Raw genomic sequence first — 8926 nt, forward strand, 5'->3', positions numbered from 1 at the left:
AAGGGATAGTGTACATATTTGGAAAAAAAAAAGAATTTTTTGCTATGCATAAAATCCTCCGTAATTATTTTTGTTATTGTGTGTTCTATATTTTGCTTTGCTACTTTTGTTATAATGTTTTTATAATATTTTTTGTGTTCTGCATTATTTGTTTAAATCTTTATGGGTCGTTAATTAGTTCATATTGCATATAATAAGTTGGAATAATTCTTTATTTGAAGGGCTAATTTTAGCTTATTCAGTTATTTGTATTCAATTTATTTTGAGTTTTTTTTTGGGTTTTACAGACAATGGATGATCTTTGACTGTTTTTTTTAGACATCACACAAGGTTCACATTGTTTTATATAATTGTTTTGCATGTAAATCTATGCTTAACTTAAAACGTATTTTTATGAAATGTTAGTAAAAAACAATTTTGTTACGAGTCACTATTTAAATTTCAAATTCTTTTACAAAACAAACATCAAATTGAAAAAAAAAAAATGAAATTTAAATCTACCAACCAAATCCTTTGAAATCGACGAGAATGGGAAAGGAACAATTAAGACTTAAACGTGGGGAATACGTTATGTTTGTCATTAGCCTGTATTTTTGGCAAGTTACCATCTTCTACACTGGAACCAAAACCCTGCATGCACATTACTTACTACCTTCTACCCTCACATTGTCCCTCATTCACTCTCTGTTTTCCTAACGATTAGGGTTTTGATTGCAGTTCGCAATCAATGGATGATGTATGTGAAGACGAAGCTTTCTCGTTCCCAGAACAAGAAGAGAAGATCTTACAATGGTGGACTCAAGTCAAAGCATTCGAAACGCAACTCGAGAAAACCAAACACCTACCGGAATACGTCTTCTACGATGGGCCTCCGTTTGCCACTGGTCTCCCTCACTACGGCCACATCCTTGCCGGAACAATCAAGGACATCGTCACTCGGTACCAGACCATGACCGGCCACCACGTTACACGGCGGTTCGGTTGGGACTGCCACGGGTTGCCGGTGGAGCACGAGATTGACGTCAAGCTTGGGATTAAGAGCAGAGAGGATGTGATTAAGATGGGGATTGACAATTATAATGAGGAATGTAGGAGTATTGTGACTCGGTACGTTGGGGAGTGGGAGAAGGTAATTACAAGAACAGGGAGGTGGATTGATTTTAAGAATGATTATAAAACGATGGATCTGAATTTCATGGAGAGTGTTTGGTGGGTTTTTTCTCAGTTATTTAAGAAAAACCTTGTTTACAGAGGGTTTAAGGTTAGTTCTTCAATTCAGCGTTTCGTGATCTGTTCATTGTCAATTCAATACACTATCTACTCTACAAAACGTTTAATTGTCTTCCTGTATTATCAATTGTGTAACAGGTGATGCCGTACAGTACAGGTTGCAAGACTCCATTGTCCAATTTCGAGGCTAATTCAAATTACAAGGTTTGAATTGATGTTTTCCTGTTTGCTAATTGCCATTCAAACAATTCTAAACCCTTTTGTATCACCTTTAATTTGTTGAGAGCAGGAAGTGCCTGATCCTGAAATAATGGTGACCTTTCCAATCGTTGATGATGAAGATGGTGCTGCATTTGTTGCATGGACAACCACACCATGGACACTCCCTAGCAATCTTGCACTTTGTGTCAACTCAAATTTTGTATATGTCAAGGTTAGTAGTGTAGAGTTGATCTATACTTCCATTTTGATTTTTGGAGTTAAAGAAATAGTTGATGTTAAGTCTATAAATGAAACCAGGTGAAGAGCAAATCGAATGGAAAAATCTATGTAGTTGCTGAATCTCGATTACCAGAGCTTCCAGTAGAAAAGGCTAAAAAAGGAACACCTAATGGAGCTGTGGATGACAAAACCAAGGGATCTAGTTCTAATGGTGGAAAGGCTAAAAACTCTGTGGTTGCTTATGAAGTGTTGGATAAATTTCAAGGATCTTCACTTGTGGGTAAAAAGTAAGTGTGTTTGTTCTCCCTTATTCAATGTGTAAAAATATCCCTAGAAATTTTGTCTAGATAAACACAACCTAAATGACTTTGAGAAGGAATACTTTATCTTGCTTCTACTCAACTTAATCTTGTTTATTGGTAAATTGGTTAAATTTTCTAAATCATTTGTTGCAGGTATGTGCCATTATTTGATTATTTGAAAGAATTCTCAGATGTGGCATTCAGAGTTGTTGCGGATGATTATGTAACTTCAGATAGTGGAACTGGAATTGTGCACTGTGCTCCAGCATTTGGTGAAGATGATTATCGTGTTTGTATGGAAAATCAAATCATTAATAAGGTCTGAAGTATGTTAATTACATATGCATTGTTTCTTTTATATATAATTTTTCAAATAACAAGATCTTACTTTTTCTTGTATATCCAGGGAGAAAATCTAGTTATGGCAGTTGATGATGATGGCTGCTTTACAGAAAGAGTTACTGATTTCAGTGGTCGATATGTCAAAGAGGCAGATAAAGATATCATTCAAGCAGTGAAGGCAAGAATAGTTGAATATTATATAATTATCAACAGGGGTATTTATGTAAAATGATTATTCCAGTATTCCTTACCTTTTGTTATGGATGTATGCAGGATAAGGGCAGACTGGTCAAATCTGGAAGCTTTACACATTCATATCCATTTTGTTGGAGATCTGATACCCCTCTTATCTACAGAGCAGTTCCCAGCTGGTACCCTATTTTTCTTTATCTCTTGTGCAAAAGACGCGAATGCCCTTCTCATCCTCATTATCTTTTTGGTTATTTAGTGGGATAAAGTGGTATCATAAATCATAATTAGTTTAATCTTGTTTCTTGGTCAAGGTTTGTAGCAGTGGAAAAGTTGAAAGATCAACTGCTTGAAAACAATGAGAAAACAAAATGGGTTCCTGCTTTTGTTAAGGTAGGTCATTTATAGTGTTTGGTATGATTTAGTCAACGAAGGAATGGAATGACTCATTCCATTATATTTGCAATTCCATTCCATCTAATAATGCAGGAAAAAAGATTTCATAATTGGCTTGAAAATGCAAGAGATTGGGCCATTAGTAGAAGTAGATTTTGGGGCACTCCTCTTCCTATTTGGATCAGTGAAGATGGTGTGGATATTAAAGTTATTGGTTCAGTTGAAGAACTTGAAAGACTTTCAGGGATCAAAGTAAGTATAATATTCTTTTTGTAATTACAATATACTTTTGTAGTTGTTTTAAAATATATAATATTCTTTCTTCACACAGGTTACTGATTTACATCGCCACAAAATTGATCACATCACAATTCCTAGTCCACGTGGTGAAAAGTTTGGTGTGCTTCATCGTGTAGAAGATGTAAGAAAATCATAACAATAAAGAGCAATATTATTTTCTTGATTGATGAATTAATTGATCACAATATTATTTGTTGCATAAATTCAGGTATTTGACTGTTGGTTTGAGAGTGGGTCAATGCCATATGCATATATCCACTACCCATTTGAAAATGAAGAATTCTTCCAGAAGAATTTCCCTGGACATTTTGTTGCAGAGGGTTTAGATCAAACTCGTGGATGGTTTGTTTCTCTTCTCTTCTCTTCTTTCATTGTGATATAATTTCACTATATTTGAGAAACCTGTAACAAATGCTTCTTTCAAACAGACAAGCTCATTTCATGTCTCTTTATCTTTGAAACATAAAATGGCAGGTTTTACACTCTGATGGTGTTGTCAACTGCATTATTTGAGAAACCTGCATTTAGGAATCTGATCTGCAATGGCCTTGTTTTGGCTGAAGATGGTAAAAAGATGAGTAAAAGATTGAAGAACTATCCTTCTCCTATGGAAGTTATTGATGAATATGGAGCTGTAAGTTCTCTATAAATTTTAATCTTGAACCCTAACATATATAATAATCATTTTCAGAAATTATTACAGGAATTATAAATTTGTTTGTTTACAGGATGCACTAAGGTTATACATTATAAATTCTCCAGTAGTGCGTGCAGAGCCTTTACGTTTCAGAAAAGATGGAGTTTATAATGTTGTATGTAATCTTTATTACCTTATTATAAAATTATAAGCACTCATAACTTCTATTTTTTTCTGTACTTTTGCTAATTTGAAAGCTGATTGATTACATATGCAGAAGAAAGATGTACTTTTACCATGGTACAATGCATACAGATTCCTTATCCAAAATGCAAAAAGACTTGAAGTTGAGGGTCTTCCACCTTTTATTCCTCATGATCCAACCACTCTTCTCAATTCCCTTAATTCCCTTGATAAGTGGATCAACTCAGCCATTCAAAGCCTTGTTCATTTTGTCACACAAGAAATGGATTCCTATCGACTCTATACAGTAATATATCTATACACACACATATTGTTACATATAAATATGTAAATACTTATATGATACTACTTTTGCAGGTTGTTCCTTATCTCTTAAAGTTCATTGACAATTTGACCAATATATACGTAAGATTTAATCGTAAGATATTTAAAGGTCGCACTGGAGAAGAAGACTGCAGAATTGCACTTTCAACTCTCTACCATGTATGCTTTTCATTATTCTATTTTAATCATCACACATAATAATCTAATATTACTTAATTGGTTTTTATATTATATTACAATAGGTGCTTTTAACTTGTTGTAAAGTAATGGCTCCTTTCACACCCTTCTTCACTGAGGTTCTTTATCAAAACATGCGAAAAGTATCCAGTGGATCAGAGGAAAGCATTCACTTTTGTAGTTTCCCTCAAGTGGAAAGAAAGGTATATACAAATCTTTTCTCCTTATTCATTTTATTTTTCTTATTAAAACATTCTTCATGTTGCTAATTCTTGCATTCTAATGATTAATAATATTGTTTCAGGTAGGGAGTCGTATTGAACAAAGTGTTGAAAGAATGATGAAAGTTATTGATCTTGCACGTAATATTCGTGAGCTACACAATAAATCTCTCAAAATTCCACTCAGGTAATTTCCATGACATTTCTCTTTTTACAACTATTTACGTAATTACCCTTTTCTTTATAACCGAGACTAAATTATTAAATTGTTTCAGAGAAATGATTGTTGCACATACAGATGCTGAGTTTCTTGATGACATTACTGGAAAACTGGGAGAGGTCAGTCAGTGGGTTTTAATTTTGTTTTTCTTGAATGGCAAAATGGTAATTAATTAACCCTTCATTTTATTTGTTTGAATTTTCACAAACAGTATTTGTTAGAAGAGCTCAATGTTTTATCTGTTGTGCCATGTAATGATACTTTGATGTATGCTTATTTACGTGCTGAACCTAATTTCAGGTACTTGTATTTTTTTTTTTTTTCTCCTTTTCTTTTACCACAATTTTATTTTCAAAAATATTTTGAGCTTTATTTATGTTTAATTTTGTAGTGTGTTGGGAAAAAGACTGGGGAAGTCAATGCGAGTAGTTGCTGAAGCAGTGAAGGCAATGTCACAAGAAGAAATTTTAGCTTTTGAAAAATCAGGAGAAATTACTATTGCTAATCATTGCTTAAAGCTCTCTGATATCAAGGTACTTTGATACATTTGTTTATTTTTCACTCTTCCTTAGGTGGATTTTTCAAAGTACAAAATGTTAATAAAAGAGATAAAAAAAAAGTACATGAATATTTTTAAAATGGAATTTTGGTCTACTTAAAGACGTATGTATCTTGGCCTTGTAGATCATACGTGAGTTTAAACTCCCTGATGGGGTGACTGAAGAGGAAATGGGTGGATATGCTGATGGTGAGGAAACGTGACATCTTTTTTATAATTCTTTTTAAAAAAATAATAAAAAAAAAAGTTTAATATTTTTGTTAAAATATTATTTATAATTTTTTAGGTGATGTAACGGTGGTACTGGACTTACGCCCTGATGACTCCTTGTTTGAAGCTGGTTTTGCACGTCTGGTATTTTACTAAATCGATAATTACATTTGGTAGATAATTATGGTTTATAATTTATTTAATTTGAGACATTTAATTTCTGATGAAAATTCTTCTTATTATATTTATAGGTTGTTAATCGTATCCAAAAGTTAAGGAAAGATTCTAAACTTAAACCCACCGACATTGTGGAGGTCTACTTCAAGTCATTGGATGAAGACACATCACTCTCTTCCAAAATTTTAAAATCTCAGGTGATTAAATTTATTTCTTGATGATAATTATAATTATAATTATTGTTATGATTATGATTTTTATTATTATTTGTACCTTTTTGCAGGAAGCATACATCATAGAGGCGATAGGTTCTCCTTTACTTGATTATCATCTGTGTCCTGACAATGCTGTAAGATTTAACACATACATTATTATATGTAATAATTATTGCTTTTGATGGTATATTTAGAATTAAATTGATACTAGTTTATGATGTATGTTGAATTAAATTTTTATTTTTCAAAATTATTTAAAAAAAGTAAATAGTGTTATATTGTAAAAAGCCAATAGATAAACGGGTTGTTATTGGAAACCTTTAAAAGTTCAAAAATGGAATATGTCTAGAATATTGGTGTAATACGTTGGAGAGAATTACTATTTACACTTTTTTTTAATTATTATTTTGCAGGTAATTGTTGTTAAGGAGACGTACGACAATATTTCAAAATTGTGACTTTGAGATCATTTTGTCAACACCAACTTTAACATTCAACGATAATGCAATCCTTCATTTATGTACAGGTCAACTCTCTCTCTTTTGCTCCTTTTTTATGAATTTCATGATTAACTAATATATTATATTAATTATAATATAAAAGTATTACGAAAGATGCAAATGCGTGTTTGGTTAAGGTGATAAAATAAAACCACACCTTTTTTGTCTTACACAAATTGCAATCCACTCTCCTTTTAACAAATTTCATAAAAAAAAATGCAGCGTATTGCACAAATTATAATAATTATTTAATAAAGCACAAATCTATTTCTTTAAAACAGGGAATGCGAAATATGCAGAGGCATTGAAGGTATATTTGTTATCGAGGGACCACTCCAATCTGAAATTAGAATTTCGACGAGGAAATTGCAAGGTTTTGTTTTCAAAAAGTTTTTTTAATTATTATTTATTTTCCAAATTTAAAAGGCGATTAATTAGTTTTCATTGTGTTATAGATTAAAGTGGATTGCATTGAAAATCAGCCAGCTGTCGATGTGGTGTTGGGAGAACATGTGTTCTTGACAGTTGGGGATTATTACTCCCCAACCACCAACAACAATTGATGAATATAATAGTATGATGGTGTTGTTTTTATAGATTTGGCAGTTTTTTGGTTTAATTTATATACACAACTTGTTTCATAGAAACCATACCCCTTTTTTAAACCAAGGGGTCAATAGATTTTGCTTAATTTTAGTTCTAATTTGATAAAGATTTCGTTTTGTGTTCTTAAGATTTTTGCAAACCAATATTCACAATTACCTCAATACGCCCATACAGAATTCATACAAATATTTGTGTCTATCCAAGTATTAACAATATTTTAATATCTCCATGCTCAACATGAAAGTACAAGAAGAATTTGATGAGTCAAAAAAAAAAAAAAAACGAATACAGGAAGAATAAGCAAAAAAATGGAATGAGGGCGCAGATCAACTTTTCAAAATAAGTAATATTTTGAGGACATCAATATAGAGGAAGAGGAATAACACGTTCATAAAGCTGCAAAATACCTCAATGGAAAGGAAAGAAACTATTATCCTTAAGGAAGCAGATTTTGAAGAACATCTACAAAAGATCATTTCAGAATCTATCGAATTTAGTAGTTGTGAAAAAGATGAAGGCGATGAACCAAAAAATGCGTATCATGGATGAAAAGTTTTGCTAAAGATTTATGTCGTGCATGCATGATTATTTGAATGCGTTGAATGTGATTCTGTGTTGAATGCGAATTTCAAATCGTATGAATGAAATCACAAAGTAAAGTTAGGAATGAAATGTATTTATGTATTTTATATTTAGTTTTGTTTTTTATTTTTCATTAATGGAATTTTATTTTAATTATAGTTTTATATTTTTTAATTAGTTTCTATTTATTTTAAATATATCCTCATCTAATAAAAAATCAATCTTTTGCGGCATCACATCTCCTCAGCCCTCACTCAGCTTTTTTCCCACCTAGATTTTCAATGTGAACTATCGAAACTACCATTATCCTTATATAAACTCCGTGACCATCAAATCCAATAATCTCATATTTCGGCCTCTTTTTCAACCTCTCACTAAACCATAAAAATCAAGAGATCCAAAATTTTCAAATTTTAAACTCTCAACGTTTCCTATTACCAAATTTAAAGAATAAGGAATGATCTAAATTTTTTAGGAAATCTCCACTAAAGTCTTAATATGAGTAAATTACTGAAGTCGTCTCTATGGTTTGGTCAAAATTGCATGTTTGGTCCCTAACGTTTTTTTGCACTTGGATCGTACCCGTGGTTTGATTTTATTGCACTTTTCGTCCCTTACGTACATAAAGTTAGGGACCAAACGTGCAATTTTGACAAAATCATAGGGACGAAAAACGCAACAAAATCAAACCACGGGGACGATCCGAGTGCAAAAAAATAGTTAGGGACCAAACGTGCAATTTTGACCAAACCATAGGGACGATTTCAGTAATTTACTCTCTTAATATTTTGGTCTAGTTTTTGAAAAAATCCCAAATTTTATTTTAATAAAAAAGTCCCGATTACCGGTTAAAAAAATCAAACCAGTAATTTTTACCGGTAAACTATTTTTTTACCCAGTCACCTATAGAAAAATCCAATTATTTTGGTATAGTTTATGAAAAAAGTCCCATTTTTTTTACTTCTATATCTCTTACTATTTTAAACAATTTATTTAATCTACTATATAAACAAAAAAAAAAAAATCATACAAATAGGAGTTGTACTCTACAAATGAATATAACTACACTATATATAAATATAAAGGAGCTACAA

The 8926-nt window shown here is 31.8% G+C and overlaps 1 pseudogene across 1 annotated transcript; it reads left to right on the forward strand.

The window, feature by feature from the left end:
• Positions 1-615: 615 nt before the first annotated feature.
• Positions 616-7356, forward strand: LOC145114671 (isoleucine--tRNA ligase, cytoplasmic-like; annotated as a pseudogene). Its single transcript, XR_013711138.1, has 27 exons — positions 616-1261; positions 1369-1434; positions 1520-1663; positions 1750-1958; positions 2127-2292; positions 2380-2493; positions 2589-2686; positions 2819-2897; positions 2994-3152; positions 3232-3321; positions 3409-3542; positions 3675-3834; positions 3929-4012; positions 4115-4327; positions 4399-4524; positions 4608-4745; positions 4847-4950; positions 5039-5102; positions 5195-5283; positions 5375-5516; positions 5668-5731; positions 5829-5896; positions 6004-6126; positions 6213-6278; positions 6558-6670; positions 6926-7017; positions 7100-7356. The product of XR_013711138.1 is annotated as an isoleucine--tRNA ligase, cytoplasmic-like (transcript).
• The last annotated feature ends 1570 nt before the right edge of the window (positions 7357-8926 follow it).

Source organism: Lactuca virosa, chromosome 5 (assembly GCF_052849685.1).
Source record: "Lactuca virosa cultivar CGN04683 chromosome 5, Lactuca_virosa_CGN04683_v6, whole genome shotgun sequence".
Taxonomy (NCBI): domain Eukaryota; kingdom Viridiplantae; phylum Streptophyta; class Magnoliopsida; order Asterales; family Asteraceae; genus Lactuca; species Lactuca virosa.